The following is an 18,615-nucleotide window of genomic DNA, read 5'->3' as shown; positions in this document are numbered from 1 at the left end:
TGTTACCCTGATGTCTGTCAGGTTCATGATATATTTTTCTAAATGAATGGAATCTCAGAGGAAAGATTCTTAACCAATTAATGGTCATCTTTGGAATGAAGGGTGTTTTGTGGACAGGAGAATAAGGGTGAAACACGTTATATCCCATTTTACTATGTATTTGTACCATCTAGTCAAAATAAGTGATTAAGATGTAAAGTAAGTACGTGGAAAACTGTCCAAATAGAAGACAATGGAAAAACACACACATTTGTAAAACCTAGTGGCCCAGACAGCCCTCTCTCCTAGATGGTGAGTAAATGGGATAGTGAATAGAAACGTGCATTCACTTCTGTGATAAGCTGGAGACCTTGCTGACGGTGGCCGTTGGAAAGGAAGGCCAAGTCCTGTTTTAGCTGGGTAATGAGTTACAGTGATTATGACTGTAACATTGAGGTTTCTCTTGGCTTTTTTCGCTCTTCTAATAAACGGAAGGTATATTTATTTCCTGGAGTTTCCACAGTGAAGTACCACAGAAACTTGTTCTCTCGCCATTGTGGAGGCTGGAGGTCAAAAATGAAGGTGTCAGCTGGGCCCTGTTTCTCCTGAAACCTGTCGGAGAACCCTTCCTTGCCTTGCCCTAACCTCTAGTGGGTTGCTGGCAATCTTTGGTGTTCCCCAGGCTTGCAGTTGCATAATTCAGCCTCTGATGTCAGCGTGTGGTTTTTCTGTTAGTATGTCTTGTTTTCTTCACAAGGCCAGCTTCTCATAATGACACTGATCATACTGGATTTAGGGGCCCACCCTACTCCAGTATTACGTCACTAACAACCCTGTTTCCAAATGAGGTCACATTCAGAGGTCCTGGGGGTTAGGATTGCAGCATATTTGAGGTGGGGGGAAGTGGGCTTAGACAGAGAATGGGACAAAATTCAACCCATAGCAGTCTTTCCCAGGGTAGATTGCCTCCACGTACAGCCTTTCTTATATGCAGAAGTGTTTTGGAAAGTTGTACAGAAAGATAATGTTTTACAGTTTATTTTACTCTTACTGTAAAGTAGTTCTCATGGAGAGAAAAAAAAAAATCTCATCCTGCTTAAGAGTGCAACATATTTATTGAAGCTGATGTTTTAATGAAAATACTTTTTTTTTCTTATGTGGTAAAAGAGTATGGCAGTTATAAGTAGTGATGAGTTAAACATGACAGTGAGTTACTAATTTAGACATTTTATGTGCTTTTTTTTTTTTAAAGTCATACCATGAGGATAAATAACCTTATATTATTTTTCTGTGTTTTTATTCTCACTCACGCAAAAATAGCTTCCTTTTCAGAAAGGACAAACACCCTCCCCCTGCCGCTGCCCCCCCCCTCCCCCCCCGCCCCCCGTTCTTAGTAGTTTTTCTCCCATAGCCATTACACTTCTCTGAAACATTAGGAAACCTTTTAAAATTCTCCCTTGCCTTTTTGCTCTTTCCCATGTATAAATCAGAAACCAAATATTTGTTAGCCTCCAAAATCTTTTTAAAAGTTAGTATGTCCCAAATAAGCCTTTTTAGATGCTGTTTACCCTTGGAGAAATGTGTTGTATATAAACAAATTGACAAATTGGCATTTAGGTGTCTCTCTTTTTTCACAGAGTAGAAAGAGAAAAGGAGACTCACCTTTCTTTCATTGTAATTGAAAATGTCTCATTTTTTTCCTTTAAAAAGTTCATTAATGTAGAAAAAATATATTTATTTTTATGATTGATAATTCCTCTGATTTTTTTTTATGAAATAGGCAGTTAAATCTCACATCTTAGAAAGTTATTCTTATTTGGGTGGGCTAAGTAATGTACTTTAATTCAGTTGCTACCTAGTCATGTTTTAAATATTTTATGAATTTAGGTGTCTTAAAATCTTGAGGATTCTTTTGGTCTTTAGATATTGTCTAGTCTGACATTCTTTCAAATGTAGGAATATTTTTAGTGTCCCTGATCTGTAAAACTTATAGTGACTGTGAATTCACTACTTTTCTAGACAACCCAGTATCTTTTGAAGGCCTCTCTGAAACTTGTACATTAATGGCTCTTGATCCATCTTCTTTGACAATCAACCCACAGTAAGTCTTTTTTTCTCTCTTCACATGCTGTATACTAAGACCCACGATTATTTGAAGGCGGTCATATCTTTTCCCTGTGCTTTTTGCTAGGCTAACTCTCTTATGTGGCATAGTTTTCAGACTCTGCCATCCTGCTTTCTCTTCTCTGGATGCATTCTAGTTTAGTAATGTCTCTGAAGATGTGGCACCCAAAACAGGATGGCATATTCCTGAACTTCTGTATCTGAAATTCTGGGCCTAAGTAACACCTCCCTCCCTGGTTTGTAGGTACAGCCAGAATTGATAAATTCTGCAGAGTAAGTGTCCACATGATACATGGGAAGAGTGCCCATCATAGGTTTGGAGGGTTGGAGAAGCCTTCCTAAAGGAAGTGATGGCCATATCAATTTCTGAAGAGTATGTCCTGCAGAGGTAGTAAGCAAGTATGATGCTCCAGAAGCAAGAGAGAGAGTGAACCTAGTGTGTTTGAGAAGCAAAAAGAAATTGAGAATGGTTGAATGCACAGTTATGAACTGAAGAGGCAGTAAATGAGGTTGAAGACAAAAATGGGGACCAAATCATAAAGGCCCTTGGAAATCATATTAAGGAACTGAACTGTTCTTAAGGATAATGGTGAATCATTAAAGGGTGTATTAAGGTAGGAAAAAAACACAGTCAGACATTGATTTTAGAAGGATCGTTCTAGCTGAAATGGGAATGAATTGGAGGGACTGAGACAGGCAACCAGGAGATCAGTTCGCAATTATTACGGAACGTTTTAGTCATAGTGGTGGTGCCCAGACCTTGACTAGTGGCTTTGGGGTTGAGAAGAAACAGGTTAGAAAAATAGTTGAGAGGATTTGGTTACTTGGCTATGGAGGGAGAGAATGAAGGGCAGGAGGCAAGGAAAATAAATACCCTTGTTTTTGGTGTGGGGAACTGGGTAGATGGGGGAGCTGAATTGGAATGCAGTAGAGGACTGGCGGGGAGGAAGGAGAGTTCAGTGAAGCTAGAGGCAGAGGTGAAGTGCTGTACGCAGCTGGGTATGTGAGCTGCAGAGCTCTGGGCTGCAGATGGGACTTGCATCAGTATCTAAATAGCAGTTGAACTCAGGAGTGACTGAAATGACCAGGGGAGCGTTTGTAGCATGAAAGAAGGAGGGCACTGGCCAGAGCCCTCAAGAACTGTTGTCTAGTATTTGAGCTGCAGCCTTTGGTGTCTTTGGATTATTTTAGAACCTGCAAAGAAGAAGGAAATCCAGACTTATGACATACTTATTTCGTAGAAACCCACCTAAATTGTGGAGAGAAAATGGTCCTCAAATGATCTTCCCTACTCACCTGTCACAGTAACTGAAATTCATGTTATTAAACATTCTCTACTTTGGATTAAGGTATCATTTCTCTAGGAGTTAAAATGCAGATATCCCTAAAGAGCCCTAAAGTTTTAATACTTGGGTGGTGTTTTTAGGTTCCTAGGTTTTATTTTTATTTTTTTTAATTAAAAAAATTTTTTTTGGCCATACAGCTTGGCATGTGGGTTCTTAACTTCCCTGACCAGAGATTGAACTGCCACCCTTGCAGTGGAAGCACAGAGTATTAATCACTGGATTGCCAGGGAAATCCCAGGTCCCTAAGTTTGAATCTGGAATTCAGATCAGAAGAACAGATAGGAATTTCAAAAAGATTGGTTTTGGGAAGTGTGACCTTGCTGAGGTGTATGAGACCAGAGAGGGAGCAGCACTTGAAGCACTGAGGTCACCAGTCACTTGGATAAGGAGATGAGAGCCTGAGTGAGTGAGTGTGTGTGTGTGTATGTGTATGTGTGTGGAAAGTGGATGGTGCTTTGAATAGCAAAGGGCTAATACAAAGAATGATGCTAAAGCTGAAACTCCAGTACTTTAGCCACCTCATGCTAAGAGTTGACTCATTGGAAAAGACTCTGATGCTGGGAGGGATTGGGGGCAGGAGGAGAAGAGGACGACAGAGGATGAGATGGCTGGATGGCATCACCGACTCGATGGACATGAGTTTGGGTAAACTCCAGGAGTTGGTGATGGACAGGGAGGCCTGGTGTGCTGCAATTCATGGGGTCGCAAAGAGTTGGACATGACTGAGCGACTGAACTGAATATAAAGAGATGAGAGCCAGAGTGTGTGTGTGTGTGTGTGTGTGTGTGTGTGTTTGGAAAGTGGATGGTGCTTTGAATACCAAAGAGCTAATGCCCCTAAAAAGGGAATAAGGGCATATTAAGAGGATGAAGATCTAGATAGAGGGAAAATGAAAGTATTTTAGTTACATGTTAGGGTGATCATATAATTTATCATCTAAACTAGGACGTACTGAGGTAGTTTATCATCTTAAACTGGGACATACTGTGATAGAAAGGGGAGTGGCTTTTAATAATTACTTTGTGAAAACCTGTGTAAACTGGGACGATCTAAGCAAATAAGGACTGGATGATTAGTCATGCTCTAGTTGTAATGTGCTTATACAGTATATACATGTTATATATATGGGCCTGTATACAATAATAGCATAATGAGATAGTATCAGTTTGGAGCTACCGTGTGCCAAGTGTATAAACACTTGATACGTGTTATTTCATTCTTACAAGAATTCTCTGAAGTGGCCTTGTCCTCATTTATAGTTGATGAAACTTTCTCATGAAACTAAAATATTTTGCTGCAGTTCTCTATGGAAGTCAAAAATTGAAAATAATGAAATGGCTTAATACTAACCATAAATAAAATACAGGTAAACTCTTATTAAACACTATGTCATACTGCAGTTGCTGTGAATCTGTACATGTATTTTAAAATGTCCTGTGACTTGCTAGGAAAATTACTCTTGTAATGTTGTATCATGTGTTAAACCCCATTCCCCTCTGATGTCCACATTCCTGAGGGCTTACTTTGTGCCAGACCGTGTTTCAAGCACTTTACATGTATTAATCTAATTGAGACTGCAAAATTGCCTTATGAATTATACCCTATTTTACAGTTTAGCAAAGTGAGGCATGGTGAATAACTTGCCGGAAGTCAACACATCTAATAAGTGGCAAAGCCAGAATTCAGACTTTGACAGTTTGACTCCAGGATCTATTTTCTTTCTTATTGAAGTGTAGTTGATTTACAGTGTTGTACTGATTTCTGCTGTACGCCAAAGTGCTTCAGTTACACATATATACGTTTTCATATTCTTTTCCATTATGACTTATCACAGGACATTGAATATAGTTCCGTGTGCTGTTCAGTCGGACCTCATTGTTTATTCTATATATGATAGTTGGTGTCTGCTGATCCGAACTCCCAGTCCTTCCCTCTCCCATCCCTCCTGCCCCTTGGTAACCACTAGTCTGTTCTCTGTAACTGTGAGTCTGTCTGTTTCTTTGGTATGTTCACTTGTATTTTAGATTCCACATGTAAGTGATACCGTATGGTATTTGTGTTTCTGTGACTTACTTTGCTTAGTATGATCATCTCTGGCTCCATCCATGTTGCTGCATATGACATTTTGTTCCTTTTTATGGCTAAGTAATGTTCCTTTGTATACACATACCACATCTTCTTTATCTGCTCACCTGTCAGTGGACATTAGACTGTTTCAGTGTCTTGGCTGCTGGGAGTAGTGCTGCTGTGAGCATAGGGGTCTGGATACACGCTCAAGAATGGGATTGCTGGATCATAAGGTAGTTCTGTTTCTAGTTTTTCGAGGAACCTCTGTACTGTTTTTCATAGTGACTGCACTTATTTACATTTCTACCAAAAGTAAAGTAAGGTTCTCTTTTCTCAGCACCCTTGCCAACATCTTTTAATGGTAGAATTTTTAACGATGGCCATTCTGACTGGTGCGAAGTGATATCTCATTGTAATTTGGATTTGCATTTCTCTAATAATTAGCAATGTTGAGCATCTTTTCATGTGCCTATTGGCCATCTGTATGTCTTTGGAGAAAGGTCTGTTTAGATCTGTCCTTTTTTTATTGAGTTGTTTGTTTCTTTTGTTGTTGAGTTGTATGAGCTGTTTATATATTTTGGAAATTAAACCCTCAACGATCACATCATTTGCAAGTATTTTCTCCCAGTTTGTAGATTGTCTTTTTGTTTTGTTTATGCTATGCAAAAGCTTATAAGCTTGATTAGGTCCCGCTTATTTAGTTTGCTTTTATTTCTATTGCCTTGGGAGACTGACCTAAGAGAATATTGGTATGATTTGTGTCAGAGAATGTTTTTCCTCTCTTCTCTTCTAGAAGTTTTTGGTGTCTTGTATTTAAGTTTTTAAGTCATTTTGAGGTTTTTTTTATGTTCAGTGTGAGGATGTGTTCTAACTTAATTGATTTACATGCATGAGATATTATACTTTTGAAAGAGTTATTTTCTGAAGAGAGAAAAGATTGTGGCCATAAATTTTTCTTTCTTTTTTAGTCTTTCTAAAAAAAATGTAAAGTTTTATATTGGAGTGTAGTTGATTAACAATGTTGTGTTAGTTTCAGGTGTACATGTGGCCATGATTTTCAAACTTAATGCATTAAAAGGGTTCTATTTTTCATATTAATCAGTCTTGCTACCAATGACTAACTTGTGATGAATTACTTTATCTTAAAATTAATTACATTTATATTGAAAGTATGCCATTTGGTTAATTTATATATATGTACACACACACACACACACACACACACACTCTATGAAACTATCACCACATTCAATGTAATAAAAATATCTCCAGCAAAAGCAGTTTGTAGGCCTTCTTCTTCTCTTGGCCACATACCCTGCCTGTTCCCAGGCAGTCAGCTGAACTGCTTTCTATCACTTGTGGTTCTGGAATTTTCTATAAATGGATTCTATACAGTATACTCTTGGCTTCTCAGCGTAATAATTTTGAGATCCATTCATGTGAATGAATGTATAATATTTTTTACTGCAAGTGGTATTACATTGAATGGCTTTATATTTTGTTTATTTACTCATCTGTTGGTGGAAAGATGAGTTGTTTCTAGTTTTTGGCACTTAAAAATAAAGCTGCTTTGTAGATGTACACTTTAATTTTTCTTAGATAAATACCTAGGAATGTAATGGCTGGGGTATAGAGTAAGTGAACAAATGTTCTATAGAAAAGAATTGATTTTTGAGTATTGATTTTGTATCCCGTAACCTTGCTAAACTCATTCCATTAGTTCTAGTCATCTTTCTGATTTCTTAATTATTCAAATTAAGCATAATGACCCAGTTAATTGTCAGCTTAGCTTCCCTGGTGGCTCAGATGGTAGTGTCTGCCTGCAGTGTGGGGACCTGGGTTCAGTCCCTGGTTTGGGAAGATCCTCTGGAGAAGGAAATGGCAACCCACTCCAGGACTCTTGCCTGGAACATTCCATGGATGGAGGAGCCTGGTAGGCTACAGTCCATAGGATCACAGAGTCAGACACGACTGAGTGACTTTGCTTCACTATAAGCTTATAAAATGTAATGTGTCACTTTGATATGTAGCATCCCCAGTATTTTCTTTTTATAAAATACTAAATATTCCTTATTATATGGGACCTTGAAAGTTCAGTTCAGTCACTCAGTTGTGTCCGACTCTTTGTGGCCCCATGAATCGCAGCACGCCAGGCCTCCCTGTCCATCACCAACTCCCAGAGTTCACTCAGACTCATGTCCATTGAGTTGGTGATGCCATCCAGCCATCTCATCCTTTGTCGTCCCCTTCTCCTCCTGCCCCCAGTCCCTCCCAGCATCAGTCTTTTCCAGTGAGTCAACTCTTGGCATGAGGTGGCCAAAGTACTGGAGTTTCAGCTTTAGCATCATTCCTTCCAAAGAAATCCCAGGGCTGATCTCCTTCAGAATGGACTGGTTGGATCTCCTTGCAGTCCAAGGGACTCTCAAGAGTCTTCTCCAACACCACAGTTCAAAAGCATCAATTCTTCGGCGCTCAGCCTTCTTCACAGTCCAACTCTCACATCCATGCAAGACCACAGGAAAAACCATAGCCTTGACTAGATGGACCTTTGTTGGCAAAATAATGTCTCTGTTTTTCAACATGCTATCTAGGTTGGTCATAACTTTCCTTCCAAAGAGTAAGAAATTTCAAGCTATCATTATTTAAATAGTTGAATTTACAGGCAGTTTGAAGAAGGTAATTGATTCTCAGGGAGGAATTGCTGTTTGTTTTTATGGTTTTTATGAGACTCTTAGAATCTGTTCAGACTATATATCTAGAGAATCAAGCACTTCGATGATTTTGGGAGGATGAGGGAGAGTATACGATAAAGACTTGGAGGTTTGAGTCTGGAACCGAAACTGCAAGGATTCCAGGCCAGTTTACTGAAATGAGAAAGACTGTCAGACAGCAGTGGATTTACCAGTTCAGTCTGGATGTGTTAGGTTTTAGACCTGTTGTTTGTTGACTGTTTTAAGTGCTTATATGTTTATCTGGAGGACTATAAATGAAGAAATACATACTTTAGGTTAAAAATAGACCTGAGATCACATAAATAGTTACTTGCAGAATTAGATCTCAAACCTAGCGACCTCTGACTCCCGAGCCAACGTGGTTATTCTTATGCTGTATTGTATCCACAAGGCAGAAAAACAGACTTGGCTTTGATAGTGATAAATATTGCCCATGAGCTACTATAAATATATAGCAGAGTTTGCAAGTTCAGATGCCAGCAGACTCCAGACAGCTAACTGTAAGATGGATTATGATAGAAGAGAGTGACGACATGTATGGAGAACTGCAAAACCCATATCCCATCTGAAAGATTAGCTGCTGATCAGCTCTAGCAGATTATTACCAGGTGGGAAAGTGGGCCCAGTATTGCCAGATCTTCTGGCTTTTTTTCTTTTTTCCTCCAAGAGAGGTCAGATAATTTGATTTTTATGTGAAGTCATCTAATTTATGAATGTCGGCAGCTCTCCTTTAGCACCCTGTGTAAGCCAGCCTGTGTGCTGCCACCAAACACAAATGTGTATTGGATTCCACCCAGCACACAAGAGTTGCACCTGGTATATTGTGGACACTACAGTAAATTTACATGATGGGAAAGGGTGGCAACTGTAATAACTACATTGCACCCTTTGAAGTATAAGTTGCTTAGTTTGAACATTGGACTTAGTGAATCTGGTGTTTAAATTCGGTTTTCATGTGGATCAGTTAATCATAGGTGGGTGGGGGAGGAAGGAATTGCTCCCGGCAGCTTTTTGCCTCCTAATTGCATGCTTTCATTTGCAGATAGGACCAGCTGGGAGTGTGTGGATTTTTGAGTAAAACCTCGAACCCAAATGAGCAGAAACCATCAAGGAACAACACCGACAGTGAGTCTGCAGTCATCTGTATGCATAATACGGAATGTTCTCAACCCAGAGATAGCTCTTTTGAAAGGAGTGAGTGGTGAGTCTGACTATCCCCACTGGTGATTAATCTAAATCCTTCCCATAAAGAGAGGACTACTCCTGCATGCTTAGCATTTACCGACTGTCGAATAGTAAGCTAATTTTTGTGTTACAGAAAATGACTCCAGCATGGTTTAAGAGAATTCTTTACTGCTTTTTCGGAGAAGGCAATGGCACCCCACTCCAGTAACTCTTGCCTGGAGAATCCCATGGACGGAGGAGTCTAGTGGGCTGCAGTCCGTGGGGTCACGAAGAGTCAGACACGACTGAGCGACTTCACTTTCACTTTTCACTTTCATGCGTTGGAGAAGGAAATGGCAACCCACTCCAGTATTCTTGCCTAGAGAATCCCAGGGACCGCAGAGCCTGGTGAACTGCTGTCTATGGGGTCGCACAGAGTTGGACACGACTGATGCGACTTAGCAGCAGCAACAGTGTGTTTAATGTATGTTTGCAGTTCGACTTTCTTCTTCATTTAGACACATCCCTTCCTTTGCCTATGTATTTTCTGTCATTTTTTTTCCCCACCAGTCCAAATCATACCATCTTCCAAGGCTTGTCTTCCTTGATCTATTCAGCCATCTTTAAAGAGATGGTCATCATAGTTATAGTATCCAGTCTGATCTTCTTTATGTAGGTCTCATTGCCTTTGGAAGTGATTGTTCCAAAGGACTGGGCATGAGATCCAGTTTTGGCCAATGGGAAATAAAAGGAAAGTCAGAGAGAAGCTATTGGGAAAGGTTTTCTTGCTTTTGAGAAAAAAGAAAAGAAGTGGTCCCTCCTCCAGAGCTTGTTTTATTTGAATGTGACCTCTGAAACTGTTGTAGCTCTTGTGCTACCAGCCTGAAGGGTTATTCCCTTACCTAAAGAAGGGCAGAGGTAAGAGAATTACAGAGAAGTAGAACTGGGCCTGGGGAAGGAAATGGCAACCCACTCCAGTGTTCTTGCCTGGAGAATCCCATGGACGGAGGAGCCTGGTAGGCTGCAGTCCATGGGGTCGCACAGAATCGGACACGACTGAAGTGACTTAGCAGCAGCAGCAGCAGCAGAACTGGGCCATATTCACTGTTCCTTTACATTCACTAGTCTTCACGGTAGATTACTTTATTATGTGACACAGTACACTGTCTTACTGTTTAAGCAGTTTTGCTTTTAGATTTTCTGTTACTTGCTCTGAAAATCATCCCAGTTCATTGATTCCCCTCTTTCTTTTTACCCACTGGCATTTATACGTCCTTATGTTCTGAACTATCTAGTAATGTTTGTATGTATTGCCTTTGTAGCACATTATAAGCTTTGTGATGTCAAGGACTGTGTTTATGTCCCTGATGTGTGTGACACATTTATGTCTTCTTAAAAAGGTCATCATTGTACATTTAACTGAACTAAATTATTTGAACAGTAGAGAATTTGGAACGTCAGTTCATAGATTTAAATCATTATGTTCTTTTTATGCACGTTTCTTTAACCACACTGCTTTTCTCTAGTGAAGTTTGGCTTCTCATTTAAGATGACTTGTGTGTAACACATTTTCAGGTAGTTAGTTCTACTCAGTTTGCTGTTTGTTTTTATTCAACTTTGCCATGAAAATCAGCTCCTCTCTTGTATGTTTGAAAATTGGCTTTTAATCCCATATAGGTTTTGCTATCTTCTCTGTCAATATAGATGGAATCGTTTACCTTCTGTTTTCTCTGCTAATTATAGGAATGAGAACTGGTAAGAACGTCATAAATGAGGAATAATTTGTGTTTGGCTTTGCAGTGCACGTTGACAGAAAGACTTCCTGACGCGTGCATCTCTTCTGTTCTTAGGGCCTGGTTTTGTGTACAGAGATTGAGGAAGGAGGGTTGATGATGATCTAGTGTCTTTGAGGAGCCTTGAGTCACAGGATGGAGTATTTAGCTGATTCTATTTTAAATTTATTTTATTTTTTAATTTTTTGGCTGCTTCTGGTGGCAGGCAGGATCTCAGTTCCCCAACTAGGGAACAAACGTGTGCCTCCTGCAATTGAAGTGGACTTTTAACCACTGGACCCAGGGAAGCCCCAAGATGATTCTATTTTAAAACTCGTTAAAACCACCTTTCCTCCTCCTCTAACTCAAGATATCCATGTAGTTGTTTTCTTTAGATTAGGCTATTATAATCTTGAAAAAGTGAAAAAAGAACCTTGTTTTCTTCCTGAAAATCTAGTTTTGTTTTCAGCTTTGTTAAGGAATATCATAAACCTTTGTTGTAATCTGCTAATACATTCTGAATCCTTCAAAATGATTTATATTCAGGGAAGAATTTACTTTTTTATTGTTGTTCTGTGATTAAATGGGGGATAATAACTTTTTAAGAAGATAGGGAAAGTTGAGTAATGTGCTTGAACCATTATTTTTAATTCAATAATGTCATTATTTAGCAAAATAAGTTCAGATCACCAAGGTACTTTATTTCATGTAGGAATGAAACATATCTTAACCTCTGGCAGTCATGGCAGACATATGATCTAAATCAATCAGAATGATCTTTGGCATTTGCTAGAAATACTGGGATCAAGATACTTTTTTTCCTGCTGAATTTCAGCCCGGCAACTATCTTCCAACCATAAAAGGAAAGTCAGTTGAGTAAGAAGCCAACAGGGAAGGAGGAGATAGAGCAGAAACACCCTGATCACCTTTGTTGAGATGCTGAAGCAATTCTTCCCTAAAGATGGTATAAGTGAAGTTGCTCAGTCCTGTCTGACTGTTTATGACCCCCATGGATTGTAGCCTACCAGGCTCCTCAGTCCATGGACTTTTCCAGGCACGAGTACTGGAGAGGGTTGCCATTTCCCTTTCCAGATGGTATACCTAGGCTTTATTCAGTTACTGAGCCAATAAGTCCCAAAGCGTCATAGCATCAGTTCAGTTCAGTTCAGTTTGGACTCTTTGTGACCCTGTTGACTGCAACATGCCAGGCTTCCCTGACCATCATCAACTCCTGGAGCTTGCTCAAACGCACGTCCATGGAGTCGGTGATGCCATCCAACCATCTCATCCTCTGTTGTCCCCTGCTTCTCCTGCCTTCAATCTTTCCCAGCATCAGGGTATTTTCCAGTGAGTCAGTTTTTCGCATCAGGTAGCCAAAATATTGGAACATATACAACAACGCATATACATCTTTATTATAACCTTTTCTATATCATATAATGATAACTCAAAGGACTTGCCAAGACTTGAATTGTGAAATAGGCAAGTCTCTGATACAGGTGTGCAAGGTGGCAGATAGTGCAATCCTTTTTTTGATTTTTTTCAGGTATTAAGTACAAGAGTTAAGGTGGTAAACAAATATGTAATCTCTACCATTACTGGTGGAGCTTAATGTGACAGAAAGAGGCTGACAGTATCGGAACAACCCTCCTAATGAATAGGTTCCTGACTGTGGTTTGGTCCTAGAGGAAAAGAAGTAGCCATCATTCATACTGATTTAGTTCTTTGGGGGAGATGCCTGCTGAACCCTTGCCTCCTCTGGAACTGTAAAACAGTTGTGCAGAACCAGGGTTTTGGTTGACTTTTTTTAAAAGGTAATATGTTGTTATTGGTTTTTTTCGTAAGAAGACATGAGACTCTTACAGGACAATCCTTTATTCCAAATCTTGGGGCCAGATATAGTTTGAAATTTTGTACTTTTTTAGATTTCAGAAAGGTTCGTGTGTGTTTAACGTAATACCTCTTTTGTTTATGGAAGGGACACATAGCTTTCTATTATTGATAATACAAATAGTAATGTCTTTCATTAAATGACAGGCTTGGTGTACTTTTCAGCATTACCTTAACTGTTTGATAAATTACATTGATTTTTACACTTGAGAAAATTGAAGGCATTAGGTGACTTCAGCTAGGAAGTAGAGTTGAGATTTCAACTCATATCTGCTTGACTCTGAGGACTGTGTCCTTAACCACAGCTCTACTGCCTCTTTAGTGTGTTATTACAGCTTAAATTTATGTATTGCTAACATTAGGAAGATTACTACTTTTTGATAAATTTCATCCATTAATTAAATTCATTTAGAATTTCTGAGAGTGCAATCCTTATTTGTAACGAAACATAATTTGCTTTATCCTGTCCAGATTTTATATCTTACATGGTTTGCTTACCAGCTGCATTGGCTGGAACTCATAGAACATTGTGATTACAATGAGCATCTTGTCTTGTTCATTAATTTAATGCCTCTCATGTCTCACAAAACATTACATTAATTGGAACGTCTACAGTGTTCACCACTGAGCGTGAAGCCAGCCTTTTGGTTTTCTTTATAAATGAAATGTTAAAGAGATCAATTTACTTCCATTTTATTAAGAATTTTTAAAAATTCTGTTTTAACATCTGTAAGGGCCATATTTCAAAGTGTTAATTGTTGCCATGTCATAATTGCTCAAAATTAAAAGTTCAGTTATTTCTGTCTACTTACCCTGTGTTTCCATTTTAATCTCTGGTAGTCTTTAAACTTATATCTTTGGTAAATTTATTAGTATGCATTAAAAATATGTTTATTATACTTTATAATTTGCTGACTTCTATTTACATATTGTTTTTTAAATATGTGAGCTTAGCATATAATAGGAGCTCAACGAATATATGTTGAATAAGTTAATTTTTATGATTACCTAATTAGTGAGGCATCATGATAGCATGTTTTCGTTAGTGAAAGGGAAATGGTATATTAATTTTACCGAGGGAAAAAAATTCCAGAAAATACATGTTTAATATTAAATTGTGGTTTTCTGATTTTTTTGTTCATGTGACTGATTTCTCATCCTATAATTTTCATTCTGACTTGATGGCACCTTGCTATAGGGCACTAGCCTACTTGAAACTGTCAGGTGGCTTTAGGAATTACACACACACACACACACACACACACACACACACACACACGAGGAATAATTTGCTCACCAAATGTGAAAGAATGAAGAAAAGTGTACATTATAGAAAATGAGTAAGCTGCAAAGGTTGAATAGGATATTCATTTAAACAATGCCTCTGAATGGCTCCAAATTTCTCCTATAACTTGTAAATATCAATCAAGAAGGAGCTTGGGTGATTATGAGGGCATAGATTAATGATATTAGCTCTTCAGTTTTGGCAATGGGAGCCAATATATCCGTCCTTATTTATAGCTAGAAAATATTGTTGAAAGTCTGATTAACTTTTTTAGTTTAGGGAAATGGAAATTGATATTAAATCTCTAGTTTTTTGGTTAATGGTCCAGGTATAAGTACCCAGAAATAACTGCCATCTGAGGGGCAATGCCATGCTTATGTAAATAGACTTGGTAGCCCTAATGTTGGACCACTTAGCAACTAACATACATATATATAATAAGCCATACCACAAGAGAAGACTCTACAGATGGACATCACCAGATGGTCAACACCAAAACCAGATTGATTATATCCTTTGCAGCCAAAGATGGAGAAGCTTTATACAGTCAGCAAAAACAAGACTGGGAGCGGACTGTGGCTCAGATCATGAACTCCTTATTGCCAAAATCAGACTTAAATTGAAGAAAGTAGGGAAAACCACTAGACCATTCAGGTATGACCTAAATCAAATCCCTTATGACTATACAGTGGAAGTGAGAAATAGTTTTAAGGCACTCGATCTGATAGACACAGTACCTGAAGAAATATGGACGGAGGTTCGTGACATTGTACAGGAGACAGGGAGCAAGACCATCCCCAAGGAAGAGAAATGCAAAAAAGCAAAATGGCTATCTGAGGAGGCCTTACAAATAGCTGAGAAAGGAAGAGACACGAAAAGGAAAGATATATCCATTTGAATGCAGAGTTCCAAAGAATAGCAAGGAGAGAGAACAAAGCCTTCCTTAGCAATCAGTGCAAAGAAACAGAGGAAACCAATAGAATGGGAAAGACTAGAGATCTCTTCAAGAAATTAGAGATACCAAGGGAACATTTCATGCAAAGATGGGCTCGATAAAGGACAAAAGTGGTATGGACCTAACAGAAGCAGAGGATATTAAGAAGAGGTGGCAAGAATACACAGAAGAACTGCACAAAAAAGATCTTCATGACCCAGATAATCACTAAGGTGTGATCACTCATACTCACCTAGAGCCGGACATCCTGGAATGTGAAGTCAGGTGGGCCTTAGGAAGCATCACTATGAACAAAACTAGTGGAGGTGATGGAATTCCAGTTGAGCTATTTCCAATACTAAAAGATGATGCTGTGAAAGTGCTGCGCTCAATATGTCAGCAAATTTGGAGAACTCAGCAGTGGCCACAGGACTGGAAAAGGTCAGTTTGCATTCCAGTCCCAAAGAAAGGCAATGCCAAAGAAGGCTCAAACTACCGCATAATTGCACTCATCTCATGCGCTAGTAAAGTAATGCTCAAAATTCTCCAAGCCAGGCTTCGGCATTATGTGAACCGTGAACTTCCAGATGTTCAAGCTAGTTTTAGAAAAGGCAGAGGAACCAGAGATCAAATTGCCCACATCCGCTGGATCATGGAAAAAGCAAGAGAGTTCCAGAAAAACATCTATTTCTGCTTTATTGACTATGCCAAAGCCTTTGACTGTGTGGATCACAATAAACTGTGGAAAATTCTGAAAGAGATGGGAATACCAGACCACCTGACCTGCCTCTTGAGAAACCTGTATGCAGGTCAGGAAGCAACAGTTAGAACTGGACATGGACCAACAGACTGGTTCCAAATAGGGAAAGGAGTACCTCAAGGCTGTATATTGTCAACCTGCTTATTTAACCTATATGCAGAGCACATCATGAGAAACGCTGGGCTAGAGGAATCACAAGCTAGAAACAAGATTGCCAGGAGAAATATCAGTAACTCCACATATGCAGATGACACCACCCTTATGACAGAAAGTGAAGAAGAACTAAAGAGCCCCTTGATGAAAGTGAGAGGAGAGTGAAAAAGTTGGCTTAAAGCTCAACATTCAGAAAACAAAGATCATGGCATCCGGTCCCATGACTTCATGGGAAATAGATGGGGAAACAGTGGCTGACTTTATTTTCCTGGGCTCCAAAATCACTGCAGATGGTGATTGTAGCCATGATATTAAAAGAAGTTTACTCCTTGGAAGGAAAGTTATGACTAACCTAGATAGCACATTAAAAAGCAGAGACATTACTTTGTGAACAAAGGTCCATCTGGTCAAGGCTATGGTTTTTCCAGTGGTCATGTATGGATGTGAGAGTTGAACTGTAAAGAAAGCTGAGGGCCGAAGAATTGATGCTTTTGAAGTGTGGCGTTGAAGACTCTTGACAGTCCCTTGGACTGCAAGGAGATCCAGCCAGTCCATCCTAAGGGAGATCAGTCCTGGGTGTTCATTGGAGGGACTGATGCTGAAGCTGAAACTCCAATACTTTGGCCACCTAATGTGGAGAGCTGACTCATTGGAAAAGGCCCTGATGCTGGGGAAGATTGAGGGCAGGAGGAAAAGGGGACGACAGAGGATGAGATGGTTGGATGGCATCACCGACACAATGGACATGGGTTTGGGTGGACTCTGGGAGTTGGTGCTGGACAGGGAGGCCTGGCGTGCTGTGGTTCATGGGGTTGCAAAGAGTGGACACTACTGAGCAACTGAACTGATAGCAGCTGGGTTTTATTGTAGCTATTGCCCTATGTCCTTACTGTAAAGGCCGTGATTTCCATGAGGAAATAAAAAAAGCAGCCCTCCTTTGGTTTTGATTAAGGAGTATTTTCTGGCAGCATGAGAAAAGACACTCTTCTGTGCTTTATGGATGGAAGACATCCATTTCTTTTTTGAAGAGTAGTCATGCAGGATACCATTTTCATTTATTACTACTATTTGTTAATATTTGTGAGTGCTTTTAGTGCACGTTTGCTAAAAAATGCTTGTAGGGAATGATACTAAATGAAATGTATTAATCTTAAGGAAGAGATAGACATTTCCTGTCCAAGATCATATTCCCGTGGTTCTCTATTTCTGTAGTTCTCTTTAAAGATGGTTGCCTTAAAAAAATAAGAAGTTGATCTGTAAAACTCACTAAAAAGTTCAGTGCTGTATATATTGTCATTGGGTTTTAATGCCCAATAAGAAAGACTAAGTATTGCTTCTTAAATATTGCAGTGCTTTCATACCTAATTATTTAACATCTTTAGGCCTTCTGACTTTTCACTGATTCCCTCAGATCTTCAAGGAGTTAACAAGGCAGATTTGTCAGTAGAGCAAACAAATCGTTTTAAAATTTATAATTCTGAAAAGTTTAATAAATTAAACTTGGAAATTTAGCATATCAAATTTTCTTGTCTTTCAAATATCTTAGTAGATAGAGCATAAAGTATGATAATAATAATGTTCGTATGGATGTATTTAATAGCACATGACTATTAATACTGATTGATTGCTGTACTTTCCCAGAGTTAAGAGATTTGTCCACCAAAATGGAAACAGTTACTGTCTCAGGCCAGTTAAATCAGTTTGATTAAAAATCATAACTATGATGCTGATATAAATAAAGCTATTTGGGTCAAAAACTATAGAATAAGAGTGGATTTCTGAAGAAAGAAGTGTGAGACTGGCAGAGGCCTAGCCAAGACTTAGCTGGCGATTATTAGGGTGAGTGCTTTTCTTGGGCTGCAGATCAAGCCTTATAGTCTTACTCAACATTGTAGGTTTTAATTTCATTGAACTCAGTATATTTACCTGATATACTGGTGTGTTTTTTTAGTTCTCCACTTCAGGGTAGAAAGATAGTTTTTTTCCCTTTAAAATGCTGGAGTTAGGGGACCCTTTTAGGGTTGGTAATACAGATGTTCCAGTGTGTTGTTTTTTTTTGTTTTTTAATGTATTTGTTTATTTTTGGCCGTATCAAGCCTGTGGCATGTGGGCCTATTAGTTCCAGGGATTGAACCCACGTCCCTTGAGTTGGAAGGCAGATTCTTAACCACTGGACCACTGGGGAAGTCCCTCTGATGCGTTGTTAGTGGGAGTGTACGTACATTTTCTTAGAAGATTTGGAAAATATCTGTCAAAACTTAAAATGCCTCCCCCAAATTAAAATATATAAACAGACCCTTCAGTTTGACTCCTTGAATTTATCCTAGACATAAATCCCACTGTCTCATATCCCACATTTGTGAATTTACAAGATAATTTCTTGCAGCCTGATTGTAGTCGTAAAAAATT

General features: G+C 39.0%; 1 protein-coding gene across 11 annotated transcripts in view; it reads left to right on the top strand.

Annotated features, from left to right (window-relative positions):
* CDC42SE2 (CDC42 small effector 2) overlaps positions 1–18,615 on the top strand; it is a 118,392-nt gene that overhangs the window by 23,137 nt on the left and 76,640 nt on the right. For 4 of the 11 annotated variants that reach the window (XM_055548224.1, XM_055548235.1, XM_055548204.1 and 1 more), the window contains one exon: positions 9,291–9,449. The exons of 1 other annotated variant lie outside the window; for it this stretch is intronic. The gene's annotated coding sequence lies outside the window, so the exon portion shown is untranslated. Of the gene's footprint in view, positions 1–1,998; positions 2,081–9,290; positions 9,450–18,615 lie in introns of all 11 variants that reach the window. 6 more of the 11 variants (XR_008702877.1, XM_055548213.1, XM_055548209.1 and 3 more) reach the window with 3 other exon arrangements.

Source organism: Bubalus kerabau, chromosome 1 (assembly GCF_029407905.1).
Source record: "Bubalus kerabau isolate K-KA32 ecotype Philippines breed swamp buffalo chromosome 1, PCC_UOA_SB_1v2, whole genome shotgun sequence".
NCBI classification, from domain to species: domain Eukaryota; kingdom Metazoa; phylum Chordata; class Mammalia; order Artiodactyla; family Bovidae; genus Bubalus; species Bubalus kerabau.
This window is presented reverse-complemented; position numbering and strand designations above follow the sequence as displayed.